The sequence below is a fragment of the Hippoglossus hippoglossus genome, chromosome 9 (genome assembly GCF_009819705.1).
Source record: "Hippoglossus hippoglossus isolate fHipHip1 chromosome 9, fHipHip1.pri, whole genome shotgun sequence".
In the NCBI taxonomy this organism is placed as follows: Eukaryota; Metazoa; Chordata; class Actinopteri; order Pleuronectiformes; family Pleuronectidae; genus Hippoglossus; species Hippoglossus hippoglossus.
The window spans coordinates 28,985,340-29,003,683 of NC_047159.1; the positions used below are offsets into that span (position 1 = coordinate 28,985,340).

Here is an 18,344-nt window from a genome sequence, read left to right on the forward strand (position 1 = left end):
GCTACAGTTTCTTTCTTCCCCTTTTGTCATTATTGCTTAAGTTTTCTGTAATATATAGTTTCACAAATGTCAGAGCTAACAATTCTGCTTTGTTCTTCATACATTCTCCATCTTTCATTATCGGATAGCCAGACTCTTTTTTAATACCAGACATTTTTTAATCATCCTCGAAACTCTTTCTAGTTGTGACCTCTCAACTGGTCTTCAACCTACCTAAGTTTATTCACACTACACCGCTCCTCTGCTCCCTTCACTGGTTTAGATTGGCTGCCAGTATCCGCTTCAAGACACTAGTATTTGCGTACAGTGCTGCATACTGATCGGGCCCAGATGGTCTAATAACCATCGTCAACTCTGATGTTTAAAAAATGAAAAAAAAGAAGGTTAGTTGCACTTATATTGCACTTTTATGTAGCACTTTGTAGTTGTTATAGTACTAAAATGATTATTGTTGTTCTGGGTGTGTACCCTCATGGTTGAGTGCACTTATTGTTAGTCGCTTTGGATGAAAGAGTCAGCTAAATGATATACTGTACGTAATGTAAAAAGTTGAAAGTGTAGTTTGACCTAATGAGTCACAGTATTTTCGCCAATACTCCCTTTTTGTCTTATTTATTACCTTTCTCACTATTGCTTATTTTCTTTTATAACCAATCAAATTTTGAAAACATAAGTGAGTTGTTTCAAGACCTCAAAATCCTTATTTCTATTCTGTATTGCTTTGGCACATTCTTCCACCATGGAACAAATGTTTTTGCTGCATCTATTATGATTTTACTGATTTCAGCTTTTATTTCCCCAACTGATAGATTAACATCTTTCAGTTTTCCCTCACTTACTGTTTTGAATTCGATCCAATCTGCCTCCTCAAAATACCATCTCCCTTCTCTTTTATCTTGTTCAATTCTTTCTATTCCTATGTTTACTAATATTGGGTAGTGATCGCAACCTAAAGTGTCTTCTTTTAAAACCTTCCATTTACTTACCGCACCCGAAGCTTGTGAGACCAATGTGAGATCGATTGCAGATTCTGTACCCTTCACCAAATTCACCCCTGTCCTTGACCCATCAGTTACACACCAACCCCTTCTCATCCATTATTTCCTCTATGATTTCTCCATTTGAGTCATCCTGATTGCCCTACAGTGTACTCTGTGCATTGAAGTCTCCACACCAGATTATATTCCCTCGACAGTGTTCCAATAGTGACTCTAACTTTCCTTTCTAATTGTTTTCATGGATTATAGAAATTCATTATTTGAATACTTCCTGTATTGGTCCATGCTTTGACAACTACTGCCTCCAACTGCTGAAGATTGAGGGAAGTGTTTTCATACTTTTCTATATTTCCTAGATTTATGTACTGTTAGTGTAGTTTTTCTGTGTCTCGTGGTGTGGATGGCGTCCCCTAGTACGCTGCCGATGTCACTGAGACATGGCGTCAGGTCGGTGCCTCAGCTCAGCTCCACAGTGGAACAGGTGCTGTTGGCTGTGGGAGAACAGGTAGGACACGGGAACATCTCTTATGCTTCCCGCATGAATAAATCTGTGGTGGTTTTCTTTAAAGATCAGAACTGTGTCACTCAGCTGCTGTCAATGGCTTCTACGCAGATCCCCGTGTCCGGGACCCAATGAAGCTCTGGAGCAAGAGCTGAGATGCTTCGGGAAGTTTGCAAGTGTTTTCCGCTCGGTTGGTCTGGTATGTAAAGACATAAAACTGAAACATGTCCAGTCTCTGAGGAGACAAGTCTTTATGTTTCTAGACTCTGCGTCTCAGACACTAGAGGTGTTCTTCCATGTTCGACATGAGGAACAGTTGCATGGTGTACGCGAGCTCTGGGAGCATCAAGTGTTTTCAATGTGGAGACGTGGTTCACAAACAAGTTGCGTGTCTGCACGGACGACGTGGGGGCGGCCGGCCGGTTCTGCTGTGGCGGGTGTCGCGGCTGCGTCCTCCACTGCCACCGGGGCACGCTGTGATGAACGCTGAACCAAGGCCCAATCACAGCGTTCAGAGCGCAGCGGCGCCGCCTCAGAGCGTAGTGGAAAGCCCTGCACGCCCGTGCACTGAACCCAGCGGAATTCACGAGCCGCGTTCTGAAAGTGAACTCAGTCAAAATGGACCGCAGTCAGCAGCAGAAGAGGAAAGGTGGAGCAGAGACAGAGAGGATGAGAAAAGAAAAGCCTTGGCTGCAGCAAAATACAGTAAAATTAGGGAGCGCAGGTCAGTCAAAAACACTTCATAAAACAGACACACACGACCAGTGGTGTATAAAGCCATACTTGAGTAAAAGTACAGATATCTTTGTTGCGTTAATGATGGCAGCTTCTTCTGCGTTGCACTCGGAGAGAAAACACTTGACGGAGACGGTGAACTGCTTAGCCCGTGGCTGTGTTTATTGTCTTAGCACCGGCACATCAGGTGGACAGACACTTCTTCACTAACAGTGATGACACAAGCTTGAATCCCTATTTAGCGCTTCAGCGCCTCACAGTGGCATAGTAATGATACTGCACCCCCAGTGAAATTACATACAGAACAGTACAGCCTGACACAATCCTTCTGTAACAACTGAGGACACATCCGAACACTTACTCTTAACACTCCCACTTGTACTCAGGTTGCAGTATTTCAAAGATTAAACAAAAAAAAATGTGGACCTCTTCACACATTTTAAACTCCGAAATGATTCCTGCAAACGTCTTCACTTTCAACTTAGTTACAGGCTTAGTCATAATATCTGCCACCATCTCTTCAGTAGAGCAATACACCAGAGTTACTTTCCCCTCATTCACAGTAGATCTTATGAAGTGGTACTTTATGTCCACGTGCTTACACCGCTGTCTACTTACAGGGTTTTTGGCTAGGGCGATTGTTCCCTGATTGTCCTCATACACTATTGTTTGTGTGTATTTGTAATCGTCGATAACTTCCAGTAGTTGCTCTAGATATATACACTCATGTATGGTTGAGGCCAGAGCCATGTATTTCGCCTCACTGTAGGCTGTTTCCTAGTCTTCCATGAGACTAAAGAGCTGTTCTTACTGAGGCTTACACAGTATCCTGTGGTACTACACCTGTCAGTGGTATCAGCTGCCCAGTCGGCCTCACTGTAGGCTAGTAGACCTAGCTTCTCACTGTCGTTTCTTCTGAAACACAACTCTCTTTCTGTAGTGCCTCTGAGGTACCTTAGCACGTGTTTCACAGTGACCCACTGCTCCTCTGTAGGCTCAGCAAAATACTGTGATAGTTTACTTACTACAAAGCTAAAATCTGGCCTTGTACATGTGGTCAGGTATATAAGGCTGCCTACCGCCTCTCTGTACATCCTGACATCGTCCATTTTTACTGCATTCTCGGTATAGTCTAGTTGCTGATCACAGGGCGTTTCTCTGGGTCTCCAGTTTTGCATATTAAACCGCTCCAGTATCTTGTTAACATACTTTTCCTGTGACATCTTTACACATCCATCAGACTGATTGAAATCGATAACCAGAAAGTGCTTTAGCCTGCCTAAATCTTTCATTTTAAATTTGGCTGAGAGCATCCCTTTCACTTCCTTCAATATTTTTTCATTGCTGGCCGCAATTATCAGGTCATCGACCCATATAATTATTATCACCTTCCCTTCTTCTGTCTCTTTGGCATAGACACAGTGGTCTGCTGAGTTTTGTGTGAAATTATCTTCAGTTAGACATCATGCAAAATCCTATTCCAATTTCGGCCAGATTGTTTTAGACCATAAAGGGATTCCTCCTTTGCTGCTTTCTGTAACAACACTCTTACACTAGTCAAGTTGGCCGTGGGGGAAAAAGTCTCTCCATAGTCTATTCCCACCCTCTGGCTGTAGCCCCTGGCCACAAACCTTGCTTTGTACTTGTCTGTTCCTTCGATATCACTTTTGATAGAGTAAAACCCACTGTCTTCTTGCCTTTTGGCAGATTTGTCAGGGTAAACGTGTTGTTTTCGTTTAACGACTGGATTTCTTCATCCATGGCTTTTAACAACACTTTTGAGTCAGCTGACGTCATAGCCTCCTTAAATGTCTGTGGGACGCCTCATACTGCTCTATGGCAGTAGTCTATGGTAGTATGAATCCCATCACTATCATCAGTTACAAAGTCCTGTAAGTGACTCGGTTTCCTCCTGTCTCTAGTCGGGTACCTCCCCCTCTCAGATTCACCATAAGTCACACTTGGTTGGGTTTGGTTACTGTCGTCAGACATAGTTACTGGACTATCACTTTGTGCACTTTTACTTCGTACGCTTGGCTCTTGAGCATTCTCTGTCTTCTCATTAACCCCCTGTGTGATCCTGCTAGCTCTAGGCTGCATCACACTGTCATAGTGATCATTTTTGGTCTGGCTCAAGTGTCTGTGTCTGTTTCTCTACAGTTACCTTGCTCACAAACTTAACTAGCCTGTGCTTTTGTACTTTATCAGTATCTGGGTGATGTGCGGGGCTGTTTTTGTCATAACCCACAAAACGTCCCTGGTCACACCTGGAATCCAGTTTTCCCTTGTCTTGTTTGTATGTGTAACATACAGATCCAAACTTCTGCAATGTAGATAAGTTAGGCTTTTTATCAGTCAGCATTAGGTAAGGGGTTTGCCCTGTACGCCTATTAAAGCATCTGTTACTTACTATGGCCGCCGTTTGGACTGCGTAATTCCATAGCTGTTTCGGTAGCTGACTGTCAACTAGCATACACCTACCCATCTCAAAAAGAGTACGCCAGGCCCTCTCAGTGGTACCGTTCTGGTGGGGTGGATACGGGGATGATGTCTCATGTCTAATCCGTTTTTTCCTTAACAGCGTTTGGAAATCCCTGCTTGTGAACTCCGTGCCGTTGTCAGACCTGATACATTTCACTTCCCCGTATGGGGCTGTATCTGCTAGGAATTTTTCCGTTGCCTGTACTGTGTCACTTTTTGATTTTAGAAAATATACAAACACTGTGCTTGAGTAGTCATCAGTGAATGACTACTGAATAATTATAACCTTCTATTGATTCTGTAGCTACCAGACCGGCTAGGTCCATGTGTACCATTTGTAAGGGAGCCTTTGCTCTTCTATCAGGGTTTCTATTTCTGGTTTGGGCAAATTTACTCTGAATACATACCTCACATTCTTGGTCGGGTCTATCTGTCTTGCCCCGACCCTGAATACATACCTCACATTCTTGGTCGGGTCTATCTGTCTTGCCTTTAATCTGCATACCTTCAACCACATTTTGCAACTTTAATACATCTTCATAGTTACAGTGGCCTAATATCTCATGCCACGTCTGTATATCGTGACAAGCGTTGCACGTGTCACTATTCTCACCTTCAGTGTGTAAATAATACAACCTGTTATGCACATGAATGTTGAATATGGTACCGTTTTTGTGTATCAAAACGTCTTTTTCCTGTTTGAAGACGACCGTGGCTCTGCTGGTGGTCGCTGCCTTCACTGAGAAGATGTCCTGGGGGTAGGACGGTATAAACAACGCCTTTGTCAGCGTTGTGGTATGTCTTTGTCCTCTACTGTCAACCAGGCAAACTTCTGCATCTCCCCTGCGTTGAGCGACGCCGTTGCACAGGTTACCGTCTGCCAACTCTACACAGTGTATCTCTGGCTTGAACGTGTCGTCAAAGTTTTTGAACTTGGTTATGTCCGTGATGATGTGTGAGGTAGCTCTGTGTCGACCATCAGGCTCCTCTCCTGGATGCTGCGTGCTGGCTGCCGCTGGATCCCCGTATTTTCGTCTTTGATCCTGAAGGCGTAATCTGCGCCGTCTCCGCCTTTTTCTTCAGAGACTTTTCTCGCGTCATGTCTGTCTTTGTGTGTGTCACTTTTGCAGTGACTACACCATGTCTTCTGCTGACATGCTCTCGCTCTGTGGCCTTTGGTGCCATACTTAAAACACACCATATCTGCGTCATCATTGTTCCTGTCATATGCACTTTGCTTGGCAGGCCGCCGTCCGGGTCTAGCTGCAATCTTCATCACATTATCGCTCGACTCTGCCGTGCTTAATTTTTTTGTTTAGAACTCTGCAAACGTTATGTTATCATCATTATGTGCCACGTGTATTGCAAATGGTCTAAACTCCTCACTTTTAATTTGATCAATGTTTACGCACCAAACCAAGGTCCTGAACGTTTGACCTCTTTTAAAATTATTAACAGAGAAGTTAGGTAGTGTTGGTCAAGGGGAGTGTGTTGTACTTGGGGGAGACTGGAACTGTTGTACTGATCTCACTTTAGACCGAACAGGACAGGAGTGCCATCCTCAGTCCTCCTCTTTTCTGTCTCAAATGGTAAAGGAGGCTGATCTGGTGGACGTGTGGAGGATGAAGCATCCTTCAGCTATGCAATATACCTGGGTTAAGATAAGATAATCTGCCAGGTTGGACAGATTTTACATGTATGCTCCTTTTACTACCCGTGTGGCAAACTATCCACCCTGTTGGTTTCACAGACCATCATTTAGTTTTAGTAGAGTTGGTTTTATCTCCCACTAGAAAACCTGGATCTTTCTGGCATTTTAATGTTACACTTTGACATGATTTTAAACAGTTTTTGGCCAACTGGAGATCAAGGAAACAATGTTTTCCCTCCCTGAGTCAGTGGTGGGAGGTGGCAAAAGGCCAAACCAGGGTGTTCTGCCAGCAGTACATGTCATTCTCCACAGTAGGGGTGCAACGATTAATCAACGTAGTCGACAAAAATCGATGACAAAAATAGTCGCCGACGAATTTAATAGTCGATGATTCATTGGTTACGTCATAGCGTGCGTTTTTCGTGCCGTGCAGCTGAACTAAACGTCGTTTTACCAGAGGTGCTGATGGAAGTAGCTGAGGAGTGAGCCATCTCGCTGCCTTCCTATCTCTGAAAGTCGCGCATGTGCAATAGCAACAAAACATAGACCAATGGCGGCCTCTGTTGCAACACCATCGCGTACCAGAAAGTCAAAAGTATGGGAGAATTTCACCCTTAACATAGCCCGAAAAAAAACTTCCTGCAATATTTGTAAGGTGGACCTAGCTTTCCATGGAAGCAGGACACGAGCATTTGAAGAGGAAGCACGTTTGACATCATAACGTAGACGATGCAGACTCGCCTCGGTAAGATAGCCTGTTATCTAGCTTGCTATGTAAACAGACTTGTCTTGGCAACTCCCTCAATACCTGTGTGCAGGATTCTAGAATCCATTACAAAAATATGGTTTGAATGTAAATTTTTCTTAACTTTTTTTTAACGAGTTTAAAAGCGTAATGTTATCCTATTGCCTGACAAACGTCTTTTTTAATCACAATTATGCAGTCCGTAGAAGATTGTAGTTTTGTTTGGTGATGTTTTTATTGCTGCTACTTTCCCTGTCCTTTTGTTTACAGAAAAAATGGATACTTGATTTTTTATTTATTTTTAGTATCGGCACTTGGCCTGTTCTTGGTTCACAGGAAAAAGGGAAACTTGAATTTAAATTAAAAAAATTATATTAGCACTCTGCCTGTCCTTGGTTTTAAATGGACAAAAACTTGATTTTTCTTTGTTTTTGTATCAATAATAGCCTAATATGCAGCCTAATAATAAGTTTATTAAAAGACATTTTTGAATGAAGTATCGATCTTTATTGTCTTTATTTTCAGTCATCACATGCCGCGAACAACCTCAAGCTAAATTTAAAAGCTGATGGCTAAATAAGAGCAATTGAGAATTTGTGTGATTCATAATCCGATTAGTCGATTAATCGTTTCAATAATCGATAGATTAATCGACTATCAGAATAGTCGTTAGTTGCAGCCCTACTCCACAGCTAACATTAGAAGAGCTATGGAGCAGCTAGAGGCAGAGATCAGAGAGCATGAGAGTGTGTCTACCAACACAGAACAGTTGCTCTTTAAAAAACAACAGCTGAAGAGCTCTGGTCCGAGCTTGTTTCACAAAGTTAAGAGACATAGACGCACCAACCACCTTTTTCTATGAAGAGGTCCGTGGCCCAGAGTAAACAGATGGTGTGTCTCCACTGCCTGATGGGAAACAGACATCTGAACCGGCCCAGATGAGGAGACACGCAGTGGATTTTTACACTGACCTGTTCAAGGCAGACGACTGTGATGTGGAAGCAGCTGCCGAGCTTCTCCGAGATCTTCCACAGCTGAGTCCAGGTGAACGAGACACTGAGCTCTGACATCTCTCTGGAGGAGTTGACCACTGCAGTCTCACATATGGCCTCATGCAAGGCACCAGGTATGGACGGTTTAACTGCAGACTCTTTCAAACATTTCTGGAATATTTTGGGACACGACCTGCTGGATGTGCTCAAGGAGTCTTTTGGAAAAGGAACTCTTCCAGCCTCCTGTAGACATGCTGTAATGTCTCTCCTGCAAAAAAAAGGATACCTGGAGACCTGTCTCTCTTTTATGTACTGACTATAAAATAAAGGTTTTAGTTAACAGACTGAAGGTTTTTATAGAATTATTTATTAGTGCTGAACAGTCGTACTGCAACCCTGACAGATCCATGCTGGACAACTTGTTTTTAATGAGAGACATTTTTGACATTTGTAAATTGTACAACATTAATATTGGCATAATTTCCATTGATCAGGAGAAGGCATTTGATCGTGTTGATCACTCTTTTCTGTTTGCCACACTGCAGGCTTTTGGTGTTGGGGAGCACTTTCTGTCCTGGGTGCAGTTGTTGTACAATGCTACATGTTGTGTTGTGAAGGTGGGGAGGGCTGAGTAGTTCTGTACCAGTTAGAAGAGGGATGGGCTGCCCCATCTCAGGCCAGCTGTACAGTGTGGCCATAGAACCTCTCCTGTGTCGGCTCAGGAATCGGCTGAAGGTCCAAGTTGGGGGGTAGTCCTTTCTGTTCCCTTCCAGAGTCTTTAGACCATTTAATGGTGTCCTGACCCAGCTGGCTAATTTTTTTGGAGTTTTTAGGTATTTTCGGACCAAAATATACACCAAAAAATAGACAAACTCTGGTTTAATGAACTTTATCTTTGCAAGTGCAAAACTAGCAATTTGGAAAAGTCGGAAAAACAAAATGGTTGGGGAAGGCTGGACTGATCCACTTCGCTGTCTGAGGGGTTTGGTGGCAGCTCGTCTGAGGATTGAACATGCGTTCTTCAGACTAACTGATAATATGGATGGTTACAGGGCTGTGTGCGGTGTTGGACAGGTCCTGTGCTCACTGGGGAAGAGCAACTCTGCTTTTATACTTTTAGCAACATTTTATCTCTAGTGTTTGTGTGTAGGTATATGAAATTATTTATCATTTCATTTCATTCAAATTGATTTAAATAATTCAAATGTTTTTGACAATGTGTCATAAATAAAGTTATTTGAAAGTCAAAAGTCTTCTTCTTCTTCTTCTTCTTCTTCTTCTTCTTCTTTTCCTTCTTCTGGTGTTTATTGGCGGTTGTCAAAACAGCTTATAAGTGCATTACCACCATCTTTTGGACTGGAGTGTGGAGCAGTAGATTAGCAGCAAACTAAACAAAAATTAAATAATTTTCTTTTGTCCTGTTTCTCTTAAGTAGTGCATTAGAGGTTGATGTATATTCCTTGATGTCTTTCGTAACAACTTTTTTAATGTAATATTTAGCTTTTCGTCTTTTAATCCTCATATTAATTCCCTTCTTTCTTAATTATATATCTCCTGTTGGGGGCTTGCCTATTTTATCATTTAATCCTGTATTACCAATTCTCAGACGGGTAATATCTTTCTCTCCTTTGCTCCTCTCACCAGTGCCTACATGTTTTTTAATTCTGTACAAATGTCTTCCTGTGTCATTTAAATCCCAGTATTCTTCCCATGTTTTTTTATTGTATTTGTTGATAGTTTGGATTTCTACTTTGCTTAATGGTACTTGTATGTCGATTGAAAATCTTTTTAATGATTGTTTTGCCAATATTTCTACCTTCTCATTGCCTTCCACTCCCACGTGAGCAGGAACCCATAGGAAGTAGATATTCAACCCTCTTTGATGTAGTCTGAGGAGCACATGATACATTTTGTAGACAATATCTTGTCTGCATGAGGATTTGATTGACATAATTGTTAAGAAAGAACTAAATTGAGTGAAGCCAGATACAGACACTAGATAACTGAGGCAAAGGAGGTGCAAATTATAAATTTACTTGAACAGTCCTTGAGTGGAGGGTAGCTGGGGCTGAGCTGGAGGTGATTGGAGCAGGGAGTGGTTGGAGAGCCTGATGAGTTCAATGTCTGTGTCCAGATCCAAAGAGACTCCAGTAGAGCAGGAGTGGGACGGTGGCAGCAATCGGGTCTGGATGACTGTAGAAGTAGGTAACCAGAGTTATAGAAATTGTCTAAGGCAAGCAAAGCAACAAACTGTCTAGTACCAAACTGACTGTTGGCTAGGAGAGTCTACAATCTGAAGATGTGGTGGAGTTGAAGCCCGGTATATAAGGCAGAGTTGATTGAGCATGATGAACAGCAACTTGCCGCATGAAAGCCGCGGCGCGACGGTCTGATCTAATTAGCATATGAATCGCAGTAAAACCGCTGGTGAGAACTTACTGTAGCTCACTTCATTATTGGATGAAACCACAGACCTTTGAAAATGAAAAGTCACTCGTGATTGGCTGGTAGATCTGTTGCTTTTGGTCACCCTGGGTCATTATAATACACGCGTGGGTAAACCCCTCCCACACAATAATAATAATAATAATTAATATAGTTATTACTAGTAATTTATTTATTAATATTAATTATTAGTAAGCCTATACCAAAAGCACTGCAGTTACTGAAGACTATACATTTATTCATGTGATGCTTGATGTTATATGTTGTACATAGTGTAGAGCAGTGTTAATTTTGGCAGCTATTTTTGATTTAGTCTTAGTCTTTAGACGAAAATGCATATTAGTTTTTGTCACATTTAGTCATTTTTATCCTTCTTAGATTTAGTCTACAGAACATTTTAGTCTAGTTTTAGTCGACGAAAACTAATTACATTTTAGTCTAGTTTTAGTCACATTTAATAGCCACATTAAACTCCTTTTCTTCCCTTCTCAGGCCCAGGGACCCCCTGTGTTGTGTCTACAACTGCATAATAGTCTAGCTTGCAGTACTTAGGTTGTCCATTAGATATCCCTCCTAGCATAGGTCTATAGGATGTGACGTATGTAGGAGGAAGGGATGAGTTATCTAACACATTAGCGGAACGAGTGAGAGTTGCAAGGCCAAAATATAGTCCTTACTAAACAAACAGACAATCCCAGCCGAAGCTCAAAAGGCATCATATGATGTGGCATATTTAAATGCACAGGCAAAAAAGCCACACACAATCGGCGAAACGTTAATTAAACCCGCTGCTGTAGATAAATAAGCCCGTGATCTGGAATCAGTGCCGCTGTCTAACGGGACTATTGCCCGGCGCATCACCAACATGGCCCAGGACATAAAGTGCCAGCTGGTTGATAGAGTTAAGAAAGGGAAATATGCTTTACAGTTAGATGAATCCACAGATATATTAAACTCGGCCCAGCTGCTTGTTTTCATCAGATACAGTTTTGACGGAAAACGTAATGCTGTTTTGCTCCGCGCGCCGCGCTCCGGAGTGGACGTGCACAGGTGAGGACATTTTTACAAAACTAAAAGAAGAGGGACTATCTTCAGAAAACTGTATTGGTGTGTGTCGGGACAGGGCTGGAGCGATGCTGGGGAAAAGAAAGGACTGAAAGCGAGAGTCTTACACGTAAATTTGAGAATCTCTTGCAAGCAAAACACTTGAACCAGAGCTTAAACATATTCTTGACATTGCGATAAAAATAGATAAACTATCTAATTAGATTAATAAATTAATAAACTATGGCTAAATAGATTTAGTCATGGTTTTTATTTTCAAAGATCCGTTTTCGTCACGTCTTAGTCTCGTCTTAGTCATGGGAAAAAGGTCGTTAATGAATATATTTCGAAATTAACACTGGTGTAGAGCAGTGGTCACCAACCAAGCCCAAGATCACTTTTTAATTCCAAACGTAAGAAAAGATCTACCACCCTGATACAATTAAATTAATAACTATAACCAAAATTACCATATAGATAGTTAGCTAAGTTGAAGGACATGGAGTTCTTGACAGTGTAGAGTGTTGGCGGAGCAACGTTGATCACCTCATTCTGTTCTCAATTCTCCAGTCCGCCGTGTTCGTTTGATTAGAGGAAAGTCACACACATACAAGGTAGTTATCAGACAAAAATGTTTTATTATAAATCATGATACCTACAGAGTCTCTGGGCTCAGTTCCTCTGTTCACCAACCCCGAGGATGGATCATGACGAAATCAGCCCCGGACAACATCGTCCGCTGATTTTTATACACATACAATCTGGGTGGAACCTATATCTCCTGTCCCACAGCCTTGGGTTGTGACCTTGGGCTGTGAGTTATGTTTTCGTCGGTATTCCCCTACTCAGTACTTTTCTACTTATGAGGCATGAATATCTAACAAGAGGTTGGCAAAATTCACTTATGCAACATTAATAAAAAAACATTTGTGAAAGAAAAACATTTATTATGAATATAATAAAGTATAAAAACACAAATTACTAACGGTGTACTAAACAGAGATAGGTATGTGAGTATGCATGTGTGTGTGTCTGTGTGAGTCAGCATGCTTTCAAAATGGCGGCTGGCCAAAATGATAACACCCTTCCCCCCCTATTGGAATGTTTACGACCTGTAGAGATAATTAGGTGAAGAGTTATGCGTGTGTCTGTGTGTGTGCCAAATTAGAAAAAGTTACTAGATGCATGCAAGGAAGGACTGAAGAGCATAACTAACATTAACTTTCAAAATAACTTGTAACCACAATATCACAGCAACATAAATCAAACTTATAAACATCACACAGAATCGAATAAACAGTCTTTGCTTAGCCTAGTATAATTATTAAGCCCAGTTGTGTTACCCGTCCGTGGAAAGGGGAAAAAGAGTTGCTGTGCAGTTCGCAGTTTTGTGAAGTCGTCTTGCTGGTTTGTGGCTCCTGCCTTTGTGGTTCTGTTGAGCTGGGCAGCTCAGTTGCTGGTTGAAGTTTTCCTGCAGGACATCGCGTCGCTGCTAGGAGGTTGGTAGAGCTTGGGTTGCGAGGAGGTTTCCTTGGTGAGATGAGCTGGAAGCTGCACCTTTGTGCTCCTCTCGAAGAGTTGGATGAAAAGAGATGTGAGCTGGAGAAGCCAGGCTTCTTCCCTCGGCGATGCAGGGAAAGAGGCTCGACAGCCTTCTCTCCGTGGAGGGATTGTAGAAAGAGATAGAAGATAGGGGGAACAGGCCTTATATTGTCCCAGTGACCTCACAGGTCATGGGGCCCAGAGTGACCAATAGGAGTTGAAACCTGTGTCCCTGGGGGGGGGGGGGTTCACACCTCCTGTGACATTGATGCCCCCTGGGAGACTGAGTTCTGGAGGGTCTAGTTTTCTCCGGAACAAAGGGACATGCGGCTTCAGGCTTTTGACTGCACATATAGGCCAAACTTTGGTCTCACAAAAACCATGTCCCAACATTAATATCAATTCATATTTACAATGCACAATGTGTAGCTTCTCAGTTCCACATCATGTTCTGCAGAGGAGCTGCTACTGCAGCACAATGTTTTTACATATAGGCTTTGATTTTAATATGGCCACAAATATGATTATTGCCTTTTATGAAAGAAGGCCCTTGTACTCAAATAAATACCAGTACTACACAGTATCATCAATCAATCAATCAAATTTTATTTGTATAGCCCATATTCACAAATCACAATTTGTCTCATAGGGCTTTAACAAGGTGGGACATCCTCTGCCCTTAACCCTCAACAAGAGTAAGGAAACACTACTAAAAAACCCTTTTAACAGGGTAAAAAGAAGGTAGAAACCTCAGAGAGAGCCACATGTGAGGGATCCCTCTCCCAGGACGGACAGAAGTGCAATAGATGTCAAGTGTAAAGGAGAACATCACCAAGATAAAGGTTTTAGCAGCATTGATAAGGGTAAACATTTTGAAGCATAACTGAAGGTCAGTGAATTGGTGGATTAATGTCATTAATGGTCAAGTGTCTGAGGAGAAATACTATGTATCGAGCAGTCCTGCTGCAATCATAGTCTATGGTCAGCAGCCAGCAAGATCATGATCCACCATCAAGATCGGATGCCACTATAGTCCACAGTCATTGTCCACTGCCGCCATTAGGATCCATCATCAGCTGCCACCTCGGTCGTGGTCCACCACCATTATCTGATGCCAACACGATAAAGGATCTGCCTTTATTATCATGATCAGCCAGCACGATGCAGAATCCGCCATACTGGATCCACCATTACGATCTCTGATACGTGATCCACAGATCCTAATCCATGATGTGGCCACAGCCGCGGCCCTGGATCTGCAAACGATAAGGCAAAGGGACTCCGGGGAAGAAGTCAAGTCAGTAACATGTATTGATGGGATATGAATTACTTTGATGTGATAACGACTGAGAAGAGGAAGGAGAAGCTGGAAAGAGAAGCTCCGTGTGTCATGTGTCCCCCGACCTTCTAGACCTATAGCAGCATAACTAAGAGCAGGTCTAAGACTGGACCGGCTCTAACTATAAGCTTTATCAAAAAGGAAGGTTTTAAGCCTACTCTTAAACGTACAGATGGTGTCTGCCTCCTGAACTGAAAGTGGGAGATGATTCCACAGGAGAGGAGCTTGATAGCTGAAAGCTCTGGCTCCTCCTCTACTTTTAGAGACTTTAGGGACGACAAGTAAGCCTGAATTCTGGGAGCGCAGTGCTCTAGTGGGTTGATAAGGTACTAACAGCTCTTTAAGATATAATGGTGCCATATTATTAAGGGCCTTGAAGGTGAGGAGGAGAATTTTAAATTCTATTCTAGATTTAACCGGAAGCCAGTGTAGCGAAGCTAATACTGGAGAAATGTGGTCTCTTTTCTTGGTTCTTGTCAGGACATGTGCTGCGGCATTTTGGACAAGCTGCAGAGTCTTTAACGACTTACTGCTGGAGCCTGATAATAAGGAATTACAATAATCCAGTCTGGATGTAACAAAGGCGTGGACTAGTTTTTCTGCATCTTTTTGAGAAAGGACATGTCTGATTTTGGAGATATTACGCAAGTGGAAAAAGGCGGTCCTAGAAATTTGTTTTAAGTGTGAATTAAAGGATAAATCAGGATCGAAGATCACTCCCAAGTTCCTGACTGTTTCATTGGAAGCAAGGGCAATGTCGTCTAGCGCAGCTATATCGTTAGATAATGTATCTCTAAGGTGTTTAGGGCCAAGTATTAGAACCTCTGTCTTATCTGAGTTTAATAAGAGAAAATTGCGGGTCATCCAGGTTTTTATGTCCTTGAGACATGCTTGGAGTTTAGTTATTTGATTACTTTGTTCAGTTTTTATTGACAAGTATAACTGGGTGTCATTCGCATAGCAGTGGAAATTTACAGAGTGTGTCCTGATAATGTTTCCGAGTGGAAGCATATATAATGAGAATAAAATTGGGCCAAGCACAGAGCCCCGTGGAACACCATGGTTAACTTTGGTGCGCACAGATGACTCATCATTAATTTGCATGAATTGGGAGCGATCAGAAAAATAGGATTTAAACCAGTTTAGGGCGGTTCCTTTAATGCTAATTAACTGTTCTAGTCTCTGTAATAAAATGTTATGGTCAATTGTGTCAAATGCTGCACTAAGATCTAACAGAACGAGGACAGACACAAACCCCTGATCTGAAGCTATTAGAAGGTCATTAGTGACTTTTACCAAGGCTGTCTCTGTACTATGATTAGCTCTGAACCCCGACTGAAAGTCTTCATATATATTATTTTCCTGGAGAAACTCACACAGCTGATTGGCTACAACTTTTTCTAGGATTTTAGACAGGAAGGGGAGGTTAGATATTGGTCTGTAATTGGCTAAAACCTCTGGGTCTAGGGTGGTTTTTTTGAGAAGGGGTTTGATTACAGCTATTTTAAAAGACTGGTACATATCCTGATGATAATGACAGATGTATTGTTTTCAGTAACGAACTATCAATTAGGGGCAGAATTTCTTTAAGTAATTTTGTAGGAATGGGGTCTAAGATACAAGTTGTTGGTTTAGAACATGAGATTATTTTGGTCAGCTGATCGAGGCTGATCAGAGAGAAGCTGTCTAAATAATCGGTAGGATTCTTAGCCGTTTCTGAGATTTCTGTTCTTGATGGGGTATTAGTGCCAATTGAGGGCAGGAGATGTTTGATTTGATTTCTAATAGTTAGAATTTTATCATTAAAGAAGGTCATAAAGATATTGCTATTTAGGGATCGAGGAATACTGGGTTCGGTGGAGGTGTGACTCTCTGTCAGCCTGGCTACAGTGCTGAAGAGAAACCTGGGGTTGTTTTTATTCTCTTCTATTAGTTTCGAATAGTAGGCAGCTCTTGCTTTGTGGAGGGCCTTATATGCTTTAACACTATTCTTCCAGTCTAGGAGATATTCAACACGGTTGCATGAGCGCCACTTCCTTTCTAGTTTTCTTGATACTTGTTTTAACTCATGTGTCTTGGAATTATACCACGGAGCTAATTTACTATGTTTTATATGTTTCTTTTTTAGAGGCGCTATTGAGTTTAATGTTAATCGTAATGAGTCTACAGAGCTATCGACGAGATGGTCAATCTCAGTGGAGCTAGGGTTTTTAATGAATTTGTTGTCTATATCGACGGATAGTACGGGTTTAAATGTAATCGGAATTATTTCCTTAAATTTAGCTACAGCACTATCAGGTAAACATCTAGAAAATGAGTTTATTAGTGGCATATATTCTGATAGTGAAAAATCGAAGGTTATTAAATTATGGTCTGATAGAATTGGATTACGTGGAAGAACCGTTAGATGTTCAATTATGACACCGTATGATAATATAAGGTCAAGTGTGTGGTTACAACAATGAGTAGGTTGGTGTACACACTGACTGAAACCAATTGAGTCTAATATCGAAATAAATGCTATGCTAAGACTATCTTTATTATTGTCAACATGAATATTAAAGTCACCGACAATAATAACTATCTGTTTTTAGGACTAGGTTGGATTAAAAACTCAGGGAATTCTGTTAAAAATTCAGTATAAGCCCCAGGGGCACGGTAAACTACAGCAAATATGATTGGCTGTTGGTGTTTCTTGGATTGGCGTGGAAGACTAAGAACAAGACATTCAAATGAGTTGTAGCTTAGTTTAGGTTTAGGATTAATTGATAGACTGGAGTTAAAAATAGCAGCAACTCCACCTCCTCGACCAAATTCTCTGGGAACGTGTGTATTTACATGACTTGGGGGAGTAGATTCATTTAGACTGACATATTCATCAGGATGCAGCCACGTCTCAGTGAGGGACAATAAATCTATTTTATGATCTGAGACTAGTTCATTAACTAAAATAGCCTTTGATGATAATGATCTTATATTTAAAAGACCACATTTAAGTCTTTGTTTCCTGAGTTGTTGCAGACGTTGTGTTAATTTGTATTAGATTTTTTTTTTGTGGAATTCTCCCTCTGTTATTGTTTGATTTAAATAATGTCATGGGATGGTGGACAGACACAATCTCTATGGGTTTGTGGTTGTGTGACTGACCCAGAGGGAGTGCAGAGAAGTGTGTAGCACTGCAGCTCTGCGTCCTGGTCCCAACTCTGGGTTGTCATTTAATAGACTGGGTAATATTCCTAGATAAGAGAGCTGCTCCATCCCAAGAGGGATGAACGCCGTCTCTCCTAACAAGACCAGGTTTCCTCCAAAAAGTTTGCCAATTGTCTACAAAGCCCACACCGTTTACAGGACACCACCTCGACAGCCAGCGGTTAAAAGACAACATGCGGCTAAACATGTCATCACCTGTTGTGTTAGGGAGAGGGCCAGAGAAAATAACTGTGTCCGACATCGTTTTTGCAAAAGCACACACCGACTCCACATTAACTTTAGTGAGCTCCGACATGCGAAGCCGGGAGTCGTTGTTGCCGACGTGAATTACGATCTTACTGTATTTACGTTTAGTTTTAGCCAGCAGCTTCAGTTTGGATTCGATGTCGCCGGCTCTGGCCCCTGGAACGCAATTGACTATGGTCGCTGGTGTCGCTAACCTCACGTTTTTCAGAACCGAGTCGCCAATGACCAGAGTTTGCTTCTCAACGGGTGCGTCGCTGAGTGGAGAAAATCTATTTGAAATGTGAGCTGGTGGGTCTTTAATCGTGGGCTTTTTAAGGGTAGCACTATGCCCCCTCCGGACAGTCACCCAGCCACCCTGGGCTCCCGTATGAAGCCGTGCATCTTCCGCTCCTGCAAATATTTCACAATAAAAAA

General features: G+C 41.9%; 2 long non-coding RNA genes across 2 annotated transcripts in view; one reads left to right on the forward strand and one right to left on the reverse strand.

Annotated features, from left to right (window-relative positions):
• The window catches only part of LOC117767923, a 17,236-nt gene extending 6,309 nt beyond the window's left edge, over positions 1-10,927 (forward strand). The window contains exons 2-3 of the long non-coding RNA XR_004614959.1: positions 7,322-7,327; positions 10,823-10,927. This is a non-coding gene — a long non-coding RNA (uncharacterized LOC117767923). The remainder of the gene's footprint in view (positions 1-7,321; positions 7,328-10,822) is intronic.
• Positions 10,928-10,944: 17 nt separating this feature from the next.
• Positions 10,945-18,044, reverse strand: LOC117767937. Its single transcript, XR_004614973.1, has 3 exons — positions 18,033-18,044; positions 15,066-15,073; positions 10,945-11,028 (listed from the first exon to the last, which is right to left on the reverse strand). It is a non-coding gene; the product is annotated as an uncharacterized LOC117767937 (long non-coding RNA).
• Between the last annotated feature and the right edge of the window lie 300 nt (positions 18,045-18,344).